The sequence below is a fragment of the Trachurus japonicus genome, chromosome 17 (genome assembly GCF_045865225.1).
Source record: "Trachurus japonicus isolate A0001 chromosome 17, Traja_1.0".
NCBI classification, from domain to species: Eukaryota; Metazoa; Chordata; class Actinopteri; order Carangiformes; family Carangidae; genus Trachurus; species Trachurus japonicus.
The window spans coordinates 10202869-10228539 of record NC_140923.1 but is presented as its reverse complement, the minus strand read 5'-3'; the positions used below and the strand labels follow the sequence as shown (position 1 = coordinate 10228539).

General features: G+C 43.3%; 1 protein-coding gene and 5 non-coding genes across 6 annotated transcripts in view; 1 reads left to right on the top strand and 5 right to left on the bottom strand.

Moving 5' to 3' along the window:
• LOC146970109 (contactin-associated protein-like 4) overlaps positions 1-25671 on the top strand; it is a 137067-nt gene that overhangs the window by 41594 nt on the left and 69802 nt on the right. The gene's annotated exons all lie outside the window — the stretch shown is intronic.
• Positions 1549-1632, bottom strand: trnal-uaa (transfer RNA leucine (anticodon UAA)). The gene has a single exon. It is a non-coding gene; the product is annotated as a tRNA-Leu (tRNA).
• trnal-caa (transfer RNA leucine (anticodon CAA)) lies at positions 6972-7055 on the bottom strand. Its single transcript has one exon. It is a non-coding gene; the product is annotated as a tRNA-Leu (tRNA).
• Positions 7580-7663, bottom strand: trnal-uaa (transfer RNA leucine (anticodon UAA)). The gene has a single exon. It is a non-coding gene; the product is annotated as a tRNA-Leu (tRNA).
• Positions 11082-11165, bottom strand: trnal-caa (transfer RNA leucine (anticodon CAA)). Its single transcript has one exon. It is a non-coding gene; the product is annotated as a tRNA-Leu (tRNA).
• Positions 11627-11710, bottom strand: trnal-uaa (transfer RNA leucine (anticodon UAA)). The gene has a single exon. It is a non-coding gene; the product is annotated as a tRNA-Leu (tRNA).

The following is a 25671-nucleotide window of genomic DNA, read 5'->3' as shown; positions in this document are numbered from 1 at the left end:
ACAGAAATGCTGAATGGGGTGAAAGAGCTGCAGTTAGTGCCACTCAAGCATTAACGCTGCTGACCAGAACATTACATCCAGTCAGGTATATTTCCCCCTCCCTACTCTGCTCTGCGAATGGATTTTATTCAGCGCGCTGCACAGGCCACGGTTTCGGGTCTTGTCCTACTCACCAACATGCTTCGGTGCCCATAGGTTCCGACTCTCAAGTGGTTAAAATCCAGAAGTAACGGTACCGCGTACCGACCAGGCACCGACGTACCGGCCCACTTAGCACGGACTGTGTTGTCTTGTTAGATTAATATAACTTATAAATAACGTGACACACGGGCAGGACTGATAAGCTTTGCTGTTTAGCTTCCGTGAGTCCTTCTATTTTTAGCCGTAGCCGCTAGTTTAATGATAACTTTCTCAGTGCCTTTTCTCCATAGCTTTTCTCTAGCGCGTTTCCCATTTCCCATGAGGCTTTGCGCCATTCTACAATTTAAGAACGAACACACATTGCTGGTTATTTTATATGTTTGGTCATGAAAGTTCAGTTATATCTGAACAAAAAGAATTAGATAAAGACAGGAGGCTAAACAAAAATCATTTAGTAGTCTGGATTGATGAGAGTCTGCATCACGATCGCATTCATGAGTGAGATGTAAAAAGACAAGAAGTGGTATAAATAATGGTTGGACTATTGATATCAATTAATTCAAGGAAACCTTGAAGATTATCATGAGAACATGATTGACTTACATTAGCCTTAACTCACTGAGGCTGGTCATAAAGGCTGCATAACCGCGCAGGGCAACCTGCTCACTGGTTTGCTGGAGCATATTGGCTGGGCGGCCGACCGGGAGATCTCCTGGTCGGCCTGACAGCCACTCATCTGATATATATATATATATATATATATATATATATATATACATATATACATATATATATATATATATATATATATATATATATATATATATATTTCAACTAACGCTCTGAGCGCCGCGACAAAAAAAGGAACCTCCGACAGCTTTTTTCCGAGCTCCATAGGATCTGAATGGAAAGTAGACGGTGGACACGGCCCCTTTGCATATATAAAGAGAATGTATTCTATGAAATGTCAGAAGAGGTATTTTTTTTACGGCACCCTTGACGCAGTCAGATGGCACCCCAGTGTGCCGCGGCACCCACTTTGAGAAAGGCTGCCTTAACCTCTCGGTCATCCTGGTCAAATGGTTCATCTGCGCCTTAACCTCTCGGTCATCCTGGTCACATGATTCATTTGCCAAACAAGTTTAGGCTCAACGTATGAAGATGGAAATGTCCTTTCCTGCTTTTTCTCCTCCTCTTCCATCTGTTGCTTGCTCTTGTAGCCTTCATCTAATATGTCGACAGGTGAGAAGTTAAAGGTAAGACTAGTGTTGTGGTCAAGACCACCTGACAAAAGACCAAGGTAAGACCAATAGACAGTGGGCCAAGGGGAGATTACGTGTATTTAGACGATCCCCACCGAGGGAGGACGTAATTTTCTGTCTACACTCCTGTAGACAGAAACTCATCTACCAGGAGTGGGGCTCGAACCCACGAGGACTCTGTGTCCATCGCATCTTAAGTGCAACGCCTTAACCTCTCGGCCATCCTGGTCACATGATTCATTTGGCAAACAAGTTGCCAGTTAAATCTAGCAGTGATTTAACTTTAATCAATCACAAAAACTTTGACTCTTTTAAGCCCCGTTTCCACTATGCGGTACGGTACGGAACGGTACGCTTATTTCAGCGTTTCCACTACCATGGAACCGTACTGGTCCCATGGTACCCGTTAGCATTTTTGTAACCCTTCTGGTTGGGGCACCTAGCACGGGCGCATGATGTCTGTCCGACTGGGTCCATGGCACTGGTCCGACCTCCCATTAGTTCGACCTCCCATTGGTTCGAACTCCCATTGGTCCGACAATCGGAGTAATGAGAGTTCGAACTAATGGGAGGTCCTCATTAGTTCGAACTGGACTAGTTATTAGTCAAACTCTCCATTCTTACCGTTCACTATGCATTTATATCATTATTCATATAGGCTCCACCTGTCAATAAGACACACGTGGAAGAAGAGGTGCAGTTTATTGTGTTGCACCAACGAGGAGCTGTCATTACGCACGACTTTTACGCACTGCTGCGCGCTCATTGGTGTCCGTAATTAAACCTTGACACTAATATAAAATCAAACTTACATTACAGACAGGTGGATTGGGTTCTCTGTCTCTTTCTCCCACTCCGAACAGACAGACGGACGCAATCAGAAAGGAAACAGAGGCTGCGCATTGATCCTTTTTTCCTTTCTGGGATCAAACGGATCATGTGCATAATTAACTGCAAAACAAGCACTTCATATTAATAACATATAACGCTCATTCTGCTTCCAGCCTGTCTAGCCTCTACCTGCTGTTTTTACTAAACTTAACCAACTCCTTTCTTCATTGCCTGAACCTAACCAAAGCGAAATTTACTTTTTTTTTCTCTCTCTCTCAGTCTGCTGTCAGCAGGAGCGGCGGCTGCAGCAGGCTCGCGCCCGTGAAGTGAGCTCAAGCCGCCAGGTTCAGCCGTGCTCGAGCGGAGGGGGGGAGAGAAAAAAAAGTGTATTTCTTTTACTCTGTACTCTGGGAGGGGGGGCTTTGATTATCAGTTTACACATCTTGATCAGCATTTATGATGGTTGTGCGCGATCTGACATGATCTGGCTCTCTGACTGAATATGGTGATATTCTGGGCCGCGCGTGTATGTGTGTGATGTGCGTAGAGAGAGAGAGAGAGAGAGACAGAGAGAGAGAGAGAGAGAGAGAAAGCTGCATGCTCCTATCAATGGAAGAGCTTGTCACAAAGTAGCGATGACAGTTCGAACTAACGGGACCACCCACTGGTTCGACCTCCTATTGGTCTGACTTGTGGTTGATTTTATCGGAGTAACGGGAGGTCGAACCAATGGGAGGTCGGACCAATGGGCAGTTCCCGTCCGACTACCCATTTCTCCGACCACCCATTTCTCCGACTCCGACCATACATTTCTTTATTTTTGCGTCATCTGTCCGACCTCCCACTTCTCCGACTTAAAGCAGATATCAGTGGAATGTTTTTGTTAATATAAGTCCTAAATAGTCCTATTTTCCGTCAGCAATCACTTACATGAAGTATTTCAGCCTAAACACGAGTCTCTCCGTCACTCTGCTCTGCTGTAACCCGAGGAGAAAATTTTCCTTGTGGGATACAAGTGTTATCCAATGAGGGGAGAGAACGGCATGAAGGGCTGTGTGGGCAGCCAAGGGATGCGCGTGAATGTGGTGACGTAGCACGAGGACCAATTGATGCCTGACAAGGGCGGGGGCTGCTAACTCATGGTGCGTTCAAGGAAACTCGTACTTTGTGTTTTTCCTTCCTGTGAAGTCATACCAGATCGAACTGGTATGAGTTCACGGGTCGGAAGTTACGAGTGGCCGTTATAGGGAACTTTCACAGACAACAGGACGGTAAAAACACGAGCTACGGGTTACCTGGAACGCTACCAAGTCGTAGTTGTGACTTGAAGCTGTAACTTACGGTTTCAAAAGCCTGCCTTGAACACAGCATTAGCCGAAACGGCCCTGCCACTGATATCTGCTTTAAGTAGCCCTAACCCTTAACCTTACCCTAAACCTAACCTCAACACTGTAGAATGGGTAGTCGGAGAAATGAGCCGTCGGACTTGTGGGCAGTCGGACTGACGTATGCTCCCCACCTAGCACACAGGACCGGTTCCCTTGGGGAGGAGCTGGTGATTGGTCGACGGACATCTGAAGCACAACAACACAACCGACCGCGAGCCAGTGGCTATAGTAGCCTGCCCTACAGTAAAAATGGCACATAAAAGAAAAAGAGGAGTAAAGCAACATATATTTAAGCATCAAAGATTTTCAATCAAACCTACATAGTTTGAAACAACGTTCAAAACAACACAGCCAGTGTCACAACTAAGCATATAATGTCCGCTAGCTTAATGCTAATGTATAATGTAAAACACCATAGACGGGCTAACAGAAATTAGCCATTTCGCGGCAACCTAGCCATAGCAGCAAAGCTGCTACGTCTTCCTCTCAGGGGAGGAAACGAGCCAAGTAACGTATCCGCACGCTTTTAGAGGTTTACCGCTGGCTGGTTAAATTCTTTTTAGGAGATTAGTGTTAAAGCAGAAGTAAGTGGTCCGGTCGTTTTGGCTAATGCTGCGTTCCAGGCAGGCTTTTGAAATCGTAAATTACAGCTTCAAGTCACAACTTACGACTTTGTAGCGTTTCAGGCAACCCACTCGTGTTTTTCCGACCTGTTTTACCGGTGAAAGTCACTATAATGGCCACTCGTAACTTCCGACCGGTGAACTCGTACCAGATCGAACTGGTATGACTTCACGGTCGGAAAAATACGAGTTTCCTTGAACGCACCATAACAGTCCTCGTCCCTACGTCACCACATTCAGGGCGTTCCTTGGCTGCACACACAGCCCTGCATGCCGTTCTCTCTCCTCATTGGATAAAAACTGTAGGATACGATAAATGTTTTCTCCTGGGCTCAGAGCAGAGCAGAGTGACTGACAGACCCGTGTTTCAGACCAAACACTCTATAGAAGTGATTGCTGTCGGAAGATACAACTATTTAAGACTTATATTAACACAAATATATCACTTACTTCTGCTTTAAGTCTCATTGATGAAATTTAACAACTGTGGCAGTCGCATTATTAGTTTGTTTGAATGAAGTGAGCAGGGCTACCTCTGTATTTCTATGGGAGTCCTATCGCCACTCTGTTATATCAATCGCTCTGGTCGGCAGTCGTCGGGGCGATGTGTGTGTGGGGGCCTTTAGTAGTGGCGCTTCGACACGCACTCCGCCCCCCCCTGAAGGTCCCTCACACAGTGGAAACCAGAGGTGGCAAGTAACGAAGTACAAATACTTTGTTACTGTACTTAAGTAGATTTTTCAGGTATCTGTACTTTACTTGAGTATTTATTTTTATGACGACTTTTTACTTTTACTCCCTACATTTATACGCAAAAATATGTACTTTCTACTCCTTACATTGTAAAAACAGGCTCGTTACTTTTTTTTTTTGACACGACGTAAAAGCACCGGTAAAAGACGTGACGAACTAGAGGGAAAGAGGGAGAAGAAGAGGGAGGGAGGAGGGAGGAGGGAGGGGGGGCGGTAGAGAGAGAACTGAGTTACCAACTTGTACTGTAGCAGCGACATGGAGGCAGCAGCATGGAGGAAGGAAGCGATGGTGGTCGGACTATCCGACGGGGGGGTTGAACACTGTACAATCTGCGCAATATAGCGCATTTGTCGTTTACGAGCGGCAAAGCGCAACCTGTCCATGCGCCCGTGTCTGTGTGTACGTGTGCGCGCGTGTGTGTGGTGCGAGAGAGACGGCAGGTGGACTGACTGGCAGAGATGAGAGGTGGTGAAACGCTGTTTAAAAATTCTTATTGTTATTATTTTGTGAGAGTCTGTGGCGGCCCAAACGTTGGGAAACACTGCCTCTGGTCAGTTCAATCTTGATAATTATGTCTGAACTTTTTTTGTTTAACAAAATTATCAAATGATGTAGGTTTCATTAACGGCCTGTACTTTCTTACTTTTACTTAAAGCAGAAGTAAGCGATATTTTTGTGTTAATATAAGTCTTAAATAGTTGTATCTTCCGACAGCAATCACTTACATAGAGTGTTTGGTCTGAAACACGGGTCTCTCAGTCACTCTGCTCTGCTCTGAGCCGAGGAGAAAACTTTTCTCGTATCCTACAACCTTTATCCAATGAGGAGAGAGAACGGCATAAAGGGGCAGTCCTCTCTGTGTGTGCAGCCAAGGGATACGCCTGAATGTGGTGACGTAGGGACGAGGACCAATAGATCCATGACGAGGGCGGGGGCTGCTAACTCCGTCGGCTGACAAGACGTTATGGTGCGTTCAAGGCAACTCGTAACTGGTGTTTTTCCGACCTGTGAACTCGTACCAGTTCGATCTGGTACGAGTTCACAGGTCAGAAGTTACAAGTGGCCGTTATAGTGACTTTCACAGGTAAAACAGGTCGGAAAAACACGAGTGGGTTGCCTGGAACGCTACAAAGTCGTAAGTGTTGTTTCAAAAGCCTGCCTGGAACGCAGCATTAGCCAAAACGACCGGACCGCTTACTTCTGCTTTAAGTACAGAATATGAGTACTTTTGCCACCTCTGTGTACAATACAAATGCCTACAATTCACCATAGTGAAGTACATTAGGATACATTTTGTGTCCGGCAGGTAAACTTAGGCTATGTGAACAATAACATTGATGAAATGGATTCAAGATGAATTATCGTGTGGTTATTTGCTTTGCAGTGAATCGTGCAATGGAAATACTTTTTACTTTTAATAATACTTTTGAGTAAATTTCAGAGCCTGTACTTTTTACTTTTACTTGAGTAGATATTTGGATCAGTACTTTCACTTTTACTTAAGTCGTTTTTTACACAGGTACTTTTACTTCTACTCGAGTAAAGAATCTGGGTACTTTTGCCATCTCTGGTGGAAACGCAAAGCTGACCATATCCGACCCGAACCGTACCCGTACCGTTCCGTACCGACCCGTACCGTACTGACAGTGGAAACGAGGCTTTAGATGCTCAGACTCTCCCTGTTGAATGTGGTAATGTCAGTGAAGTCTTTTTTCTTGGCTGTGTCCATGTGGAGAAGGGGCCAGGACGAGGTCTCTAAAGCAGGAAAGTATCATGGCGTGTTATTCATGATTGTTCTCAGCTGCCAGATTTATCAACGTCACGCCAGTTTTACACCAAAATCAGCAACATGAAAACCTTTGCACTGATTTTTTACACCAGATCCTACTCACTCTTGATAAATGAATGCCAGTGTGTTTCTTTTTCATTGTGCGTATAAATTTATTCATGCATTACCTCTATTAGAGGTCTCCTACCAGGAGTGGGATTTGAACCCACGAGGACTCAATGTCCATTGCATCTTGAGTGCAACGCCTTAACCACTCGGCCATCCTGGTGATGTCAATGTTGTCGTCGACATGCAACTCTGTGGAGATGGAGAGAAAACAAGTGTGAGGACCTGAGGTCAAGGTCGATATCTGATTGGAGCTTTAGGTCTCAAACTGCAGAGAAAAGGTCCAGTAGAAACATGAGCAGGAGTGACATTAAACAGATCTTTGGACCGATGTGTTAGACAGTCCTCTCTCCACCTCCTTTATTAAAGGATAAATGATGGAATATATCTTCACAGACTGATGTTCATTGCTCCAGTGGAGTTCAGCCGCTTGTAGAATCAATGCCAACCATCACTGCCGCTGTTCCTGCAGCACAACACACCTCATGTTGGTGTTTCCTGATAAAGATCCTGAGTGAGTGGCTGAAACTACTTTATAACTCATTGCTTGACTTAATGTCTAAACTGCAACATCCAGTGATATTCAGACCAACACCTCCACCACTTAGCCAGCATGGTGACTGCAGGTATCAACTAATGAACCACTGTTATATTTATAGAGTTTAAAGACTCTAATTCAAACTGATCTACCAGGAGTGGGGTTCGAACCCACGAGGACTCTGTGTCCATTGCATCTTAAGTGCAACGCCTTAACCTCTCGGCCATCCTGGTGACGTGAGGCGAGACAGGTAACCGGACCAACTGATTGAACCCATGTGTGTCTGAAGCCTCCATCCAGCATGAATGTGCAGGTCACAACTTGTCCACCAGAGCGTTGTGGAGTTGTTGGATTGTGTATTTGATGAGTTTGATGAGGGAAACCAAGAAATCCCATAATGAGCCTCCGTAGCGTAGCTCTGAGAAGCTCACGGCTCTGCTCCGCCGTTCTAAAAATAGCTTGCACCGACAATTAAAGGTAATGAACCTACTGCTATGACTATAGGGATTACGGTAATGGGCCAATTTTCCAAAATGTTGAACTATCCCTCCAAACCCCATGGCAGCTTTCAGTCCCTCCAGGATTTCGCAGGCTTTTTTTGTGATTGTTGCGGCCTGGGGTCCGCCCGCTATTCAGACATCCCGCTATTCCGACATGTCACTATTTAGACATCCCGCTATTACGACATCCCTCTATCTAGACATGCCGGTAGTCCGACACTTTTTGATACCGCTATTCCGACACGTCTTTTTTATTTTTATTTTTTTACAGCTGCGATACCCAAGCGCGTCTCTCTCTCTCTTTTCTTTTCAGCATGTCTATCACTGGTTTGATGAGGGAGTAATGTTCTTAATCTCAACAACTCAACTATCAAGTCGCAAACAAAACTGACACACATAATAAACAAACAGAACTATGCTGCAGTTTGTTTGTCAAGTTAACCTGTCACCTTCAGCACCACGGACAGCGCCGCGGATGAGCCGCGGAGAAGCTGCAGCTGTGAGCGTCTGGGCTCTGGGCTCAGGGCCTGGGGCCTCATTTATCAAAACTGTAAGTAAGCAGTGTAAAACTGCTGCTACTAAATTTTTTGCTTTGGCCTACGGTGAAAAGACATCCCAAAATATTTACACCTTTTTCAGATCTATCAAACTGTGCGTGCACAACTCTGCACCTCAACTTTGATAACTGGATCCAAGAATGGTGCGCAGTTGCGCACGTGAACACACCTCCGTCCCCGGAATGCCTAGACACAACCATATGGTCAGCACGTGCATATTAATTAGCCATGTGCGCTCTGTGGAGCGACAACAAAGTCACAACGAAGACAACAGGGGGAGGGGGAGGGGGAGGGGGAGGAGGAGGAGGAGGGGGAGGGGGGGGGGGGGGGGGGGGGGGGGCAGATACATGGCATCGGGCAATAAATCAGGCAAAAACCTCCCAAATCTCAACAAAAGGGAGCAGAAAAAAGAATAATCTTATGTAATCTGCCCCTTTATTCCAGACATTATTTCGTTGTCGTCTTGTTCTTCAATGTGGTAGTCTATGTGTCCGAGTGTCATTCCATGTGCTGTGTGTTGTCTTCCTTGTTTTAATTCCATGTTGTCTACCATCTCACAGGACCACAATGGAAACAAGCCTTTTGGCTTTATTGTGTTTTAATCCTTTTGAACACTTGTTTAACGTTGTTCAATAAAGTTTTCAATCAATCAATCAATCAATCAATCAGACAATCTTTTTTTCTTCTTTTACCTATGTTAAAACAATGTAAAGCAGCAGGATAAACTCAGGTGACAGAATAATAACAGTCTCAGTAGCTGCTGATCAGTGTGCGCTGCTGCCGGTGTGTTTTTAAACTTGGAGGGTTTGTTTTTTCTTCTCTAATAGGCCTATATATTTGTGTATGAGAAACAGTGTCTCAGATGAAAAAATAAAAATAAATCAGAAGGACACGTCTGACTATAACGTAATCAATCAATGTCGGAAAAGCGGAATGTTTGAAAAATAGTAAAGTGCCGCTACTCCGACAATGAAAAAAAAAAATGTCGGAATAGTGGGACGCTTAAAAAATAATGTTAAAGGGATAGTTCACCCTAGAATGATATTTCACTCATTATCTACTCACCCTCATGTGGACTAAGGGCTGGAAGAAGTTTCAGAGTCCTCCGTCCCTTCTCTGAGTTACAGGGGGTCTTGGCGTAGCAGTGCATGTCCATATAACGGTTGCAAAGGGACACCAGAGCTCTTCGTAAAAAAACACACACAAAAAAACATCCAAATACCTCCATGATGCTCGTATGTAATGTCCGTCTTGTGCTGAAGCCCCAAATTGCGTAATTGTCCCGAAAAAAATTAAATAAGTCTATATTTTAAGCTTGTTTGTAGCGGAAGCTTCTCGAAGCTCCTCTTCCTGGTCCGTCCAAATCTCGCGTGATTCGCAGTAACCGCACTGACGCATGCTGACGCCGGCGCAAATCACGCGAGATTTGGACGGACCAGGAAGATACGAGCATCATGGAGGTTATATGGACATGCACTGCTATGCCGAGACCGCCTGTAACTCAGAGAAGCCACGGAGGAATCTGAAACTTCTTCCAGCCCTTAGTCAACATGAGGGTGAGTAGATAATGAGCGAAATATCATTCTAGGGTGAACTATCCCTTTAATGCCGCTATTCCGACAATTAGAAGTCAATGTCGAAATAGCGGCATGTCGGAATAGCAGCATGTAACCTTGCGGCCTAAAATGCCTGATTTTGCAGCCACATGTTGAAAAAATTGCGGTGCATGTTGCGATGTTTTAAGCGCTTTTGTTGCGATTAAATTGCGGGAGACAGCGAAAGTTGCAAAAAAAAGTTGCAGTTTTGTTCTGAATAATTCAAAATCAAAGGAAAATTGAAAATTTTGAAATGTCACAAATTAATGTGAGGTCCTGTTATACCAGCAATTTTCCACTTGTTAAGAAAGGCACAGGAAAATTAGAGTTGAAAGTTGTTTTACTTTTAATTAAAATGTCTGTTTAAAAATCGTGGTAAAAGAACTGTCATTAACACAGTCTAGTCTTTGAATAAAAAGGGGAGGGTGGCTACTCAAATCCAGGGCCAGGGCCTTAGGATGGGGGAAGAGGCACCTGGCCGCCGGCTGCTCCGCTCCGGCCCTGCAGTGGCGCACTCACTGGATTCTCCCTCGGCGAGTGCTGCGGGGTTGACACAGCCTCGGGTGGTCAACCAGGACAACTCACACACTCAACACGTTCAACTCAGCTTGTGTTCCTTTACTTATCACTTTGTGCACGTTGTATCAAGTTTCTTGCCGTCAGCCCAGCCACGCTGTTCCTCCGTGGACTCACTTTCAACCACCGCTCCGTCCAGACTCGCACTCTCTGCTGTGTAACTCGCGGAAAGCACTGACAATTGGTCCAATTTGCGGAAAAGTTGCGGTGATTGTACAAAATTTGCGTTAATTGTTGCGATCGCAACATCGCGAATTCCTGGAGGGACTGAGCTTTACACCGAAATCGTCAACATGCACGCCTTTCATCGATCACGTGCACTGATGTTTTTTTACACCTGATCCCACGCACTCTTGACCAGTGTGTGTCTTTTTCTTTATGCTTATTAATTTTTCATGCACTGCCTCTATTTAAAACATCTCCTACCAGGAGTGGGACTTGAACCCACGAGGACTTTATGTCCATTGCATCTTGAGTGCAACGGCTTAACCACTCGGCCATCCTGGTGACATAAGCAGCTTTATCAACATGCAACTCTCTGGAGAAAAAATAAATACTCTGTAGAGAGAAAATAAGAGTGAGTATCTGAGGGTAAAGATCAATATCTGATTGGATTTTTAGGCCCCAGACTGCAGAAAAAACTTCCAGTAGAAACACGATTAAGAGCAAAACAACCGTGAGTGGCTGAAAGTACATTATAACTCAGATTTTAGATTTAATGTCTCCACTATAACATCCCGTTTTGTTCAGACAAACACCTCCACCACAGCCAGCCTGGTGACTGCAGGTATCGTTTTACTAAAATACAAAAAAATACAACTGTTTCCCTCTGGTATCTGAAAACCCTGATTACTTAGCATGTGGATTCAATTACAAATACCCACTGAGACAAACATGCATATACATGTTGCTGCTTTTGCTTGAATCACTTACATAATTTGATGTTATTGACATAATTGAAACTCATCTACCAGGAGTGGGGCTCGAACCCACGAGGACATTATGTCCATTGCATCTTAAGTGCAACGCCTTAACCTCTCGGCCATCCTGGTCACATGATTCATTTGCCAAACAAGTTTAGGGTCTACAACATCTTAATTTTTCAACAAATTAAACAAAAATTGTTGGCACTCTTACCTCTTGCACATTTTTTGTTTATCGGTAACTTTGTCTGAGTTACTGGTTCCGGCAAACCGAGCGGGCAGCTATGCTCGGGGTCCGACATGTGTGATGTCATTGTAGTTATTGTCCAATGACACGCCTCAAAATTTAACTTTTTTTTTTCTTTGTTTGCTGGTAACCATCTATTGTTTAACTGCTGTCAAGTACGGGCATCGGAGTACAGTACATCAACACTTCACACACACACTACTACTACTGCCGCTAATATAACATGGATTTTGCGTATCAATCACTGAGAGTAGGTAAAATTAATCAAATTAACGGCCCTAAAGTTCGTTAAGCTTGATGAAAGGAGAAACATCTTTTGAAAACTTCAGTCTTCTGTAACAATGATGTCCTCAAAATGTCATTGTGAATTTTGCACATAATAATTTTAATAATAAATACAATACAAATAATAATAATTTCCAACATCTGAGGTCCAGTGAGTTTTCTTTCCACCTGTCAATCCTCTGACAAAAATGATGAGCATAACGTCACTAAAATTAGCCACACTACATCTCTCTTATTGAAACTACGTTTGCTAGCAAACACCACAACAGTGGAGTGCTGTATACATGTTTTTGAAAAAGATGGTCCTGTAACCCCGTTTACAGACACAGGATGGAAGAAATTTATTACTGCTGTGTTTCTCTGGAAAGACCTTGGTACCAGAGAGAAAGAGAGTACTGTGGCAGAAGAGGCAGTGCTGATTTAAACTTACAACCCAGGTTTGTTGTCATACTATATAGTAGGGGAGCGCCGGGTCGATTGATACACTTTTCAGTTAAACGTCTTTTTCAAAGATGACGTTATGTACACAAACATTTTTATCATGTGATCAACAACTCACATGTGTATTCTCTTAGTTACAAGTGTAATTTAACACATATGTTGGATGATCGCGCTGTTTTATAACTTTGAACGTAAGTTGACATTTGTCTCAAACGCCCCACCTATGCGGGTCGTTGGGACGGTTGAAACAGCGTTTTAAACAGAAACTACTGACATTACTCTCGTTTTTATGCAGCATATCAGACAACATACTAGTGTACTTGTTATTGCCAAAATGTCACATAATTTCTCATAATTTTACTTTCCGTAGTCAAAAACTGGTTCGCGCTAATAACTTTTGAATGGCGTGACGTCATTTCACAAGCTTTCCCGGGATTGGTCGGTGTTGAGTGCTGAAGGTAGTGACGAAATCTGACGACTCAAGCTTGTGTGGTTTTCGAGGAAATCGCTGTGTATCAATCGACCCGGCGCTCCCCTTGCTATATGGATGGCTTTGGCTTGCCAAGAGACTGAAAATGGAAATAAACTTTGACTATATATATATATATATATATATTTATTTATTTATTATGTGTGCGTTCATTATCTGTCCTTTTAAATAAGTGAACCTCAAACTTCAGGAGCCTGCTGCTATTCCAGCTAACTGTGGCTACCACAGAGACTGCTACAGCCACTTCACCAACATCACAAACATAAAACGAGCCCAGAGAAGATTTGAAAAGGCACCTTTATTTCACAAGGAGGCTGAAAAAGAGGGTAGGTTTCCAATAAGAGAGAAAGAATAGTCATGTCAATGTGAATCTTGAACTTCAGCTGTGAATCTGTGAAGAAAAACAATATGAAAACACAATTACATTATGCATTTGAGAACCAAACTGTCTTTAACTCGTATGGCATAAGTTTGTTACACTGTTTCTTAGAATTATGTGGGGGGGGAAAAAATCAGATATAACAACTTTCTCGCTGGATGTTTCCTGGTGTTTCCCCCTGAGCCCCCTGCAGCACATAAATGTTAGCCTCGGACAGGTCTGCCGAGCTGGCTGCTCCCCCTCCACCCTGGGTGGTCTCTGGAGCAGGGAATCCCAGGTGTGTGAGAGGGTGTACGCCCCCTCGTCCCAGTTGATGGTGTCTCTCGCCCGCTTCGGTGACAGACACCATCTGAGTTTTTGTCTAAACACAAGAAAAAAATAACTTGTATCTACAAGAAGACAAAATTAACGTATAGTGGCCCATGTCACTATATCGACGCACGCTGGCGGTTTAAAGGGCTTTACGCGTGCCAGTATGTAAGTGTAGGTGTATGCAGGTGCATAACACAGCAACTGTCCAGTCAAAGCTTCTCTTTTTGTTGCAGATTTATTCATACAGCCGTCTCAAATACTCACTTAACACAACAACACATTCTCTGACCTGCGGCATAGCACCGTCAAAACCGTTTGAGTTCCTCAGCGTGTGCACCTGCGCTGATTAGCCACCTACATTTATCGACTCAGAGCAATGTTCTGAACAGAGATCGCCACCTACTGGCCTACTGGCCAAACAAACGCTGGGTGGAGTACAGGCGAGGGATCGCCTAAGATCCGCCTCGCTAGTCTGCATGTCTGCTGCTCGTAGATTGATGTTAAGGTTCGAACTGGATGTCCAATAATCTTATGGCAGACAGTCAGGGATCTTTGCAGACGGTTTCTGTTCTGAAGGCTGATTGAATGAAACCAGCATGTGATTGAGAATGTCATGATGCTCTCAATGAAAGACTGGTAAAAAGTCAGCAGAATATTCCTGCTCACTCCAAAGGAGTTGAGCTTCCTTAGGAGGTGAACTCGCACCTGGCTTTTCCTGAGGATCTCCTCTGTATTTGAGGAGAATTGTCGAGGATGGTTCCCAGTATTTATACTCATCAACTATCAACTAATTCCACGGGCTCACCATGGATGGAGGTGGTAACTGCTGCAGACAGTTCCTTCTGCTTGTTAGAAAAGGTTATCACCAACTCTTTGGTCTTGCTGGTGTTCAGTTCCACTCTACAAACTGCTGCAGTGCAGGTCCATGATGTTGGGAGGGGCCCGACAGCAGAGACAGGAGGACTGTGTCATCAGCATATCTGACCGGGGGGCGACCGCCATTCCGAAGGACCGCCATTCCGACGGTCTGCCAGTCCGAAAATTCCCGAAGGCCCGTCATTTCGAACTTCCCGAGGGGCCGCCGTTCCGAATGTGTTTTATTTTGAAAATTGACCGGATTCTCTCGTGGTTTGACTTCCTGCCCGGCTTGACACGACGCGCCGCGGGGACAGCGCCCGACCGGCCCCTCCTACTATACCCCTCCCCCTCCCCCTCCGCCTCCAAAGTTTCACCCAGGTGCGAGTCTGATGCATTACATCCATGGTCTGATGCAGCCGCGGCACTCCTGCTGAAAATAAATGTCCTTGCTCTGTGCTTTGGTTAGGTTTAGGCAATGTAGAAAGGAGTTGGTTAAGTTTAGTAAAAAGGTTAGGTAGAGGCCAATAAAATCGCAGTTAATATGTATCTCCCCCGGGAGTCGAACCCTGATCCACCGCGTCAAAAGCAGAGGCTCTGACCACTACGCTACCACCACAATTTGACTCATTTACTCCGTGCCGTAAACCATTCAAGATTTTTTCAGGTTCGGAATGGCACCCTTTCTTTCAGGTTCGTAATGGCACCCTTTTCCCATAAATAATTAAGGGTCGGCATTCCGACAAATTAAAGTAAACGTTCGGAATGGCACCCTGGAACCATCTGACCAGGTGGCAGTTGGGCTGTGTGGATCTGCAGTGGTCTGTATACAGGATGTAGAGCAGAGGTGACAGCACACAGCCTTGGGGGGAACCAGTTGAGGTGTAGCGGAGGTCAGAGAAGATGTTGTTGACCCTGACCCCCTGTGACCTGTTTGTTAAAAAATCCAGGATCCACAGAATTAGCCGGTCATCCAGATGGAAATGGGAGAGTCTGTTAGCCAGGATGTGAGGCTGCAGGGTGTTGAATGCTGAGGAGAAATCAGCCAACAGAAGTCTAGCTGTGGTATGTGGATCTTCCAGGTGTTTGTGGATGGTGTCGATGATAAAGGATTTTGCATCATCAAGGCCTCTTCCTGCAAGATATGCGAACTGTAGCGGATCCATTGCGATGTCAGTTACCGTGGTAATATGTTGTTTAATGACTCTCTCCATGGCTTTCATTGCCAGGGAGGTGAGAGCCACAGGCCTGAGATCGTTTAAAGCTGTGCTTCTGCTTTTTTTGGGTATAGGGATCACTGTGGAGTATTTCCACAGTTGGGGGACTGTACAGCTGTCCAGAGAACGCTGAAATAGCGTCCTAAACACTCCCCCCAGCTGATAAGCACACTGCCTTAGGACTCGGCCGTTGATGTTGTCTGGGCCAGGTGAACAGCTCTCTTTGGTCCTCCTGAGGGCTCTCACCACGTCCTCTGTGCAGAAGGTGAAAGATGGATTTCCAGGGATGAGTGTTGATCGTATCTCCTGAAGCTGGGTGGTGTTGTCTGTCTCGAATCTGGTATAGAAGGAGTTCAGATCGTTAGGGAGAGATGCAGGACTACTTCCATGAATAGTGATGGGTCGGTGGCTGATGGGAGTAGTGTTCGCTGTAGCCATGTTTTTAATCAATCAATCAATCAATCAATCAATCAATCAATCAATCAATCAATCAATCAATCAATCAATTTGTTTATTTCGGGCATGTCAATTTAAATCATCATCATCACACTTCATCTTCGTTCAAATAATACAATCCACATGGCCAAAAGGGAAAGCGGGAGAAGCAAAAGCTGATCTAGTCCCGCCCCCATTACCCCCATAATAAGAATATTTGTCATACATACATATCTTTTTGTTTTTTCTTCTTTTCTTATTTTTTTTTTTACATTTTGATGTAACATTCTTTTACGTATGACATTTTGACATAACATGTTACGGCAGTAGATAGTATACAGATCATTTCATAATTTTTTCCTTTGTTTTTGCTTTTTTACATTTTGATATAACATACTTTTACTTATGACATTTGACATAACATGTTGGCAGCAGTAGGTAGTAAACCTGCTGCCAAACTGCTGCCATTCCACAAGCACTCTGGGTAAAGATGGAGCCACTGCCAGGGCAGATCCCTTCCTTAGCTTTTCTCCATCGCTGCTTTTTTTTTTCTCCTTCTGACCGAGGGGGGGGAGGGGAATAGACCTGTATGCGTCTGCCACAGAACCATAACATTTATCCAGTGTCTTCCCCAGTCGGGTTGCACATGTGATGTACTGGTGGAAGTTCTTAAGTGACTTATCTGGAGAACAGTGGTTGAAATCTCCAAGAATAAATTTGGGAGCATCCGGTGATAACTGCTCAAATCTATTTAAAGTACTGATGATGTGTTCTGTAGCAATAGCGTTGGCTCTGGGGTGAATGTAAACCAGAATAAAGAATACTTGAGGGAATTCTCTCGGGAGATAGAAGGGGCGGAGGGAGATGGCTAAAAGTTCTATGTCAGGGGAACACAGTTTCTCCCTCCCGACGACCGTGGAGCACCAGCGTGTGTTGACATATACACAGACACCGCCGCCATGTTGTTTACCTGTTGAGTCGCAGCGGAGGGGCAAAGCCGTCCACATGCAGAGAGGCATCACAATCCTTCTTATTTAGCCATGTTTCAGTGAAAGCTAGAATGCTGGCCGTCCTGTATTCATGCATGTGGTTCACGCTTGCCTGTAGTTCATCTAATTGTCCTCGGAGAGAGCGTACATTAGCGTGGATGATGGAGGGGAGCGTGCGTTGTTTACATGTCTCTCGTTTCAGTCTGGCTCTGACACCGCCTTTTTTCTTTCCCCGTCTGGTGACCTTGGTCTTGTGAGCGGAGCTGGTCTGTCCGGGAGAGTTGTTACAAAGTCTTTCCTTGGGGAAAGTGTCCGTGCTGACTGTGAGGTGCGTCTGAAGTCCGAGCTGCATCTGGAAATCTCTGGAGTAGGTGATCCGCGGGCCGTTAGGCAGGTTGTTTCCGTGCGCCGACACCGATATCCAGAGAAGCCAAAGGAGGAGAAGTGTAAAACTCCGTAAATGTCCATATCGGCAGATTACACAAAAGTTTTAAAAAACGGCTAAATATTAAAAACAAACAAAAGCTGCTCTACGAGCTGACCGGTCGACCACATGAGCAGCGACCCGGAAGTCACACACCTCTGACCTCTGCACATCCAAGCAGACACCACACCTTCTGCCAGTTCAGTGCATTATCTGCAAACATGATAAATACAAACACAAATCATACACCCGGAAAAGAATGAAAGAAAAACTAATGCAGTGTGAAACTATTAAAATATACAATTATGCTCATGCTCAACAACATTTCAGGGTAGTTTACTTCACTGTTTGAAATTTGCTGACTGGGGTATACCACAGAGAACCATGTTTTAGATCATTTACATTCCTTCTGTTATCCCTCTCTCTGGGTATAACGGCAACACCAATAACATAATAACCAGTAACGTTACTTATACTCACACACCGTGAGTGCGTGGCTTAACAAACTCTTAATGACTGACACTGGCCAGCTGCCAAATTGCCACATGGCACGCTTAACCTCCAACAATTTAGGTTATTTACATCGCGTGACGTGAATAATGTTAATATTAATTCGATAAGAATAGTCAGTGATGTTGAAATATAGATTCAGGTCTCCTGCACTTCACACGTGAAGCTCGAGCACAAGTTGTTAACAAGAGCCAGGATTATGCTAACGGTTAGCAGTTAGCCCTACCTTTAACGTTACACGTAATAAACGCCGCCTCGCCAAAGGTTATACATCAAATAAATCGCATAGCGAGCATTTTCCAACAACATTAATACTTACCTACACACGTGTAAGCTTCTTATTTAGCTTGTAATATTTTGTGATGTGTTGCCGTCTTCACCTCTCCACCTCGTGTCCACCAGGTAAATATTGAGATCAGCTGTTCCTCACAGCTAGGTCTGATTGGTTGAATAACATCACGTGATTTGTAGCGCTGCGTGCCATTGGTTCAACTGACATAGTAGGCTGCGGCGTTTGCCTGCAAATTTAACAAACTTTAAACTATGATTATGAAAAAATGTGCAAGAATTACGAGTGCCAACAAAGAAAATCTGATTGAGAAAAAAACGTAAAGGATCCAGGTTTTCCCTCCATGGGGATCATTATTTTCAAAAACTAAAGCTGATATGGGGCCTCGGCCCACCGTCTACAAGACTTTGAGGGGGTCGAAACCAAGTCAAGGCCAAAACCACGTAAAAATTTAGTTGATTCCCGGTCAAAACCAAGACCTTGAAAATGTGATCTTGAGACCAAGACCACAACACCAGGTAAAACCACAGAAATAAGTGGAGAAGTGGTAGAGTTAAGGGTCAGGTTGCTCAGGTTTTCCATTTGGTTTGTATCTTTATAAGAACCATGCACCAGGAGTTGATCTTTGAACTGTTGCTGCTTGAGTTCAGAGCTTTAACTAGTTGGTTGGATGAATAAGTAAAAAACCAAAACAACCAGTCTGAACCCAACTCAGCAAACACGTTGAGCTCAGCTACTAAAACGGTAAAATATTCATATTCACAGGCATAACAGGAACAGTGTTGGAATTAATATCACAGAATATTATGATAGTTATTATAGTGAAACACTCAGTTAAGGTTAAGGAGAGATTTATCGTCTTGAACCAAAACTGTTTTTCTTCCCCAAATCTTCACCAGAGACAGGATTCTAGATGCAAACCTTGTTCTCTTTGTGTTTTCTATCCTCCCACGATCCTGGCTTCTCAGCTGCTGCTGTTGAGAAACGGCGCTCTCCTTTTCTCTAAAAGAAAAAAAAAACATCTCTGAACATAATCCAGCCTTCACTACGCTTCCTACAAAACGTCTTGGCTGTTGCCGTTTAGTTGTATAGAAAGTGATATTCCTCAGAGACAAGGTCACCTCCGTACGAGTCTGTGTTCCACGTGCGAAAGTGAATCAGTGTAAGAAGCTGCAGCTCTGGGCTCTGTAGTGGAAAAAAAATGCATGAGATCGATTGTTCATTCAGATCCATTATTGATATAAGGATATTGATTATGGCTGCAATGATTTTAAAAAACAAAAAAAAACTTGTTAGATTTTAACTACGATCGACGACCGGCACGTTGTGTGTTTCTACAGCTTTCACTGAACTGAAAGTGAGGATAACTGAAATTAATTGACGTGTAGAGCGAGTTGAGACCTCGTGATAAATATTTTCGGTGTAATTTATGGATCGCGAGGTGATAAATGACGCTGCAAATCGTCAGTGACAACGCAGGATCAGAGCAATAAACTTCCAGCTCAGGAAGATGAGCAGAGGCAGAGGGAGGGAGGGAGGGAGGGGGGTTCATCCAGTCACGGCAAATAGCTGCACAATTAATGAGACAATTACAACAATTATACACCCTCCTCTAAGGCATTAGCACACACACACACTCACACACACACATATCCGCAGTATATCATATGTAAACGCCTGCATTAACGGATATTGAACCAACCACATATCTTTGGCAGATAAAGAGAATCTGCTCCAGTGATTTTAATTAAAACGTCCCCCATCTGCTTTTTTTTTTTTTTTTTTAATGTATTTATCTGCACTCATTAGATTATTAATCAGTACAGTACAGTTTTTTGCACGGATCGGACAATTCACTGGAACAAACATTGAGAAAATCCTGTTTTCCAGTTCAGACACAGAGCATGTGGCTGTGTTTTTCTTTTTTTTTGTGTGTGTTTCTTTTTTTTCTCTGAGTAATCCTGCTGATTTAATTTTGCTGCCATGGGATGTAAAGTCATGTGGAAAATGGACTCACCGACACGGCTGCAGTTTGTGGTCATACTTCAGAGCGGGTTATTATATCTGCAGTGGTGTGTGTGTGTGTGTGAGAGAGAACCAAAGAGCACTATTATACCAAGCAAACACTGTATTAACAGCATATGGAGCAATTAGCCTCTGTCTGATTAGTTTAGATCAGGGGTCTCCAACACGTCGCTCGCAAGCTACCGGTAGCTCGCGGCGCCTTTCCCAGTTGCTCGCGAGGATTAATGAATCATAGCAACATTTGAAAACTTGATTGGTCACTCGGCAAAAACATTTTTTATATGAAATCATGAAATATCCGGTGTTCATTGTCTTTCACGGGACCGCGGACCCTGATGGATTAAATTACTACATGCGGTCTGACGCACAGGGGCTGAAGCCCGGACCAAGTGCGTTAATTAAATTAAATTCTCAGTACCGGCCCTTTGAGAACTGACATGTAGGAGCCCAGACAGATCCATGGCCATGTAGGAGCTCAGAGGAACAGACAACAGCCCACTGCTTCAGAGCACAGTCTTGAGCAGATAAGACAGTAAAGAAGCAGGTGAGAGAGAGGGATTTTCTTTCTTTTTTTATCCCTGTGGTATCGAATATGGTATCGAGTATCAAATATTTTCCTGAGTGTCGATATCGAGTTGAAAATTTTAGTATTGTGACAACCCTATAGAGGAGGGACAATAATAATTGACGTTATCAGTATAAAACATGAGTAGCTCTCGGCCATTTTCAATTTGTAAAAGTAGCTTTCAGAGGAAAAAAGGTTGGAGACCCCTGGTTTAGATCATCTCATATAGTGTTAGAGTAACTCACACACTTAAAGCCCCAGTATGTAACTTATTTGTCTTTTTATGATCAAAAATCAAACATGTCTTTCATAAATCCGTATTTCCCTGAAGGTGAATCACAGCTGCATCCAAAGTAAAGCTTTCTGGTTCCTTAGAATGAGTTGTTACAAGTCGTTACAAACACATAAGTGGGCGACGCACCGAACCGAGGCGGCCATGTTGCATCGTGACCGTAGGTAACCACGGAAACGGCCTGTTAAAACTGTCACCACTGTGTAGTGTGAGGAAGGACGGAGGCACTGGTGTTGCATTCAGGTGCAGTCAGGCAGACGGCCGTCGGCAAACCAACCGGATGTCGTTTTACTCCACCAGAGAAAGACGGTAAAACAATACCACATCACCATGACAACATGTTGTCAGGCCTGTATTGTTTTGCCTCGTGCTGGCGGACCACTTGTTTATCCTGTTACATGCAGCGTCTGTTGTCTGTCTGACGTCTGCCTCATTTCACCTGAATGCAACATCAAGAATACGTTCAGATATGCAACCGCACCGCTAGATGGGGGGAATTCCTACATACTATACCTTTAAATCTGTGAACATGTGTTGGAAGGGTGTGTGTGTTGCTTTTATTTCATGTGTGTAAAGTGAGCTGTTTTTTAGATTTCAGGTTTTTATTGACTGTCAACAAACACAGGGTGCACACAGTCTGAGTGGAGATAGGAGGAGGAGGAAGAGGAGGAGGAGGAAGAGGCGTCTCTGCAGGGCCGTGCACGCTGGGATCAATGTCATCTGTGAGGGGCTGAAGTTAAAAGTGTTGTCAGGCTCAGATTGGCTCACAGGGCGCTGCGGGAGACCGAGCTGATGGACGCCATGTTAGTGTTTTAAAGGGCCACTCTGTGAACGCCTCAGGGCTTGGTGTGTTTCAGTGTGACATTTCAGTGGATTTGTGATTTAAATGAGGTTAGTTGCAGTTTGAAAGTTTGTATTTGTTTGTATTTTGTGATATAAATATATATATATATACAGTCGTATTCAAAACTTCGGGGCACCGCTGAGCCGTTTCATATTTTATTGATTTTTGAAGGAGAGGAGAAGTACACAGGAACCCTGCAGCGATCAGGCATTAAAAATGAGCCTCTCTTCATATATAAATGTAAACTTACTTTGTTTCATTTAGTTTACTGAGGGTGGAAATGTATAAGAATCATTTTACAAATTGTTAAAGTGAAGCGACTGGTTTCTGCAACAGGATAATGATGATTATAATGTTTCGATAAGGTGAAACACAAGATGAAGCTTTTCAACAGCTCTCACAGCACAATAAATGATCATCAGTGAAACCTGAGTTAATCATAAACATCTTGTGGGTGAAGTAAAGACGATATAGAAATATTGTGTAGACAGGCAACAATATTTCAGCTCGACTGGAAAATGTGTTCCTCAATTGTTATTGCTTCCGAGGCCTAACTCATGAAACTGTGATCATCTCCAGACCTCCAGCTGAGATGGACTCACAGGCTCCAACTTGCATTTCCATTGAGAAATCCATAATCATCACAGTCACTATTTGTACTCTGTTAAACTTTGAATCCTTTTATCTTTCACATATTACTGTAAATGGAGGCCTATGGGATGGGGAGGGGTTTTGTGTTTATCTTTTTTGGTAGCTATATATCTGCATGCAACAAAAGAACAGTAAAAAACATAATAGCAAAGGTCCAAAGCATTTTATTAGACAGGTGTATCTAACAATAATGGAGGAGTATCCTAAACAAAACATACACCGATCAAGAGAGAGGTGGGAGTCTGACCTGGGCATTACAATACATGAGGACCTGTGGTCTGACCTCTGTCAGAACAGCTTATTTGCCACTATAAATGCCAGATTCAAACTGGTCAACTACAATTTCCTTCACCAACTTTACCTCACCCCTCAAAAATTACACCGGTATAATCCCTCAGTTTCAAATATCTGTTTCAGATGTGGTATTGCTGAGGGTACCATGATACATTGCACATGGCAATGCACTAAAGTAACTACATTTTGGTATGATATATGTGACACGCTAACTAAAATCACGGCTACACCAATTCCACTAGATCCAGGACTCTGTCTTTTAGTGAAATGCAACAAACTTGAAATTAAAGTCCCACTCCCGCGACCCTTTTCGGCCATTTTAAAACCAGCTCATTAGCCATGCACATTAGCAATGTACCTCTGGGGGGTGGGCGGAGACTGCGCTGCTCTGCACCCGCCCAGCCACCTCCTCGCACCCCACCCCCCCGCTTGCTGACAGCTGGACATTGTACAATTACAGATTCAGCGCGTTTAGCGTAAAACTCCACACTGGGATTCGATCCCAGACTGGAGCATAGTCCTTGCTCACAGTGCAAGCTGCTCTACCAGGTGAGCTATACCTATTATACCTAGACAGCTACACCGAGCTGTGAAGGCTTTCACCTCTGAGCCAGATGCAGAGCGGGGCGGCAGCTTGTAGCACTAGTGCCCTCCCCTGGAGCTGTGACACCCTCAACTCCAGTCTTCCTGAAACTGCCAGTTCGCGTCTGCCATTGGTTCACAGCAGTTTGAAGGCAGAAAAACTCTGAAATGCAATTTTGCACTTCCTTCTCTGCTGATAAGTGCTCTAACACAAGAAAAATGCCACAGGAACATGTGAAAAGCTCAGAAAACACGATTTTCACGGGAGTGGGTCTTTAAGTCAGAGCTCCAGGAAACTCATTGACAAAGCTTTTACTGTTTCTAGAAAATGTGTTGCATTAACCTGGAAATCAGATTCCTCCCTCTCTATATCGAAATGGATATCGGAAATGATTACCTGTTTACCCTTAGAGAAGATCACGTATGTCATGAGAAATAGATACGACACCTTTTTAAAGATCTGGCAACCTTTTATTGATTATATAGAAACAACAGCTGTGGACTCTCTGTAACCCTTATACTGGTTCAATAGTAAATTAACATTAATGTCCAGGTACAATGTTTAAGATGTCTTAGTGACATATGTGTCACAATGTAATAACTGTTACTATAATTGTTTTTGTTTGTTTGTTTGTTTTCTTTTCTTTCTATTATTATTATTTTACCTATTTTTCATGTATTCATTTTATTTCCTAACCATTTTATTTTATTATTATTTATCTACCTGTTTGTTTGTCCTTATTATTTATACTACTTTGCCATGAGAATAAGTTGTATTATGTTTGCATATTTGAAAATTTCAAAATAAAGTATTCCAAAAAAACAAAACAAAAAAAAGAACAGTAAAAAAAAAAAAAAGACAACACGGATGATTTAGATTGAGTTCGGTCTAGCTGGATCAATAGACAGATATGTCACCGGAATCCATGGCAACGCTAATATATTTATTTGATTTATTTAGTTGCATCTTGTTGTGACAAGATAATAACGACATCTCGACACGTGTAATGATGAAATATGTCTGAAACACGTCCTATCTGTGACATGAAAGAAAAGAAAAAAAAACACCTTAATGGATTTCTGGCTGGATGATCCTGTTGAGTCAGTGACAGACAGGAAATCCAGTTATTTTTATTATTTATTTATTTGGTAGGTTTTTGTTCACATATTCGCCTTCATTTCGTTCTTCTTTCTCATCTGGACATCAACAAATTAAAAGAAAGGAAAGGAAGTTAGTTGTGCAGTAAAGTAAAGTTCTTTTAAAGTAAAGTACTTTTTTATTTCCTCAGAGACAGAAAACTGTGTTCAGGATTTATTTATTTATTTTTTTTACTTCAACAACTTCCCACAGCAACATGTTGTAAAATGGAAAATATGACCTCCAAATGTTAAAAAATTAAACTCTCTTCTTTCAATAGTTTCATTATTTCAGACACTCCTACACACATTTGTCCCAAAAGTGAACAACAACACAACACACACGAGTAAACATCATTTAAAATGCTTTCTGCCTGTTAGATGGAAAAGAAAAAATAAATCTTCATGTGTCATATTAATGTATAAATGTTTTATTTTAATCTCATGCTGTTGCTGAGAGGAGAGCAGGAGTTTGGTATTTTTCTACTGTAACTTTTAACTCCAGCAACAAGTCCAAGTTTTGATCCAGATGTGTCCACAAACACACAAACACACTGAGCCAAACACACACAAACACACTGAGCCTGAGATGTAAAAGATGCTTCAGCTGCTGTTTTTAACGGGACAGCAGTGGATATTGTGTGTGGGGGGTTTTGGCATCGACTGCCTTTGTCCTCAATGACAGAGTTTTGGCAGCTGAACCTGCAGAATTGTTCCCAAATATTCAGGCTGCCAAAACAAATATTGACTTTTTTTTTTCTTTAATAAATCTGCTGTCTCAGTTTGTGCCATAAAGGAGGCTGTTGTTATACATTTCCCTGGATTTT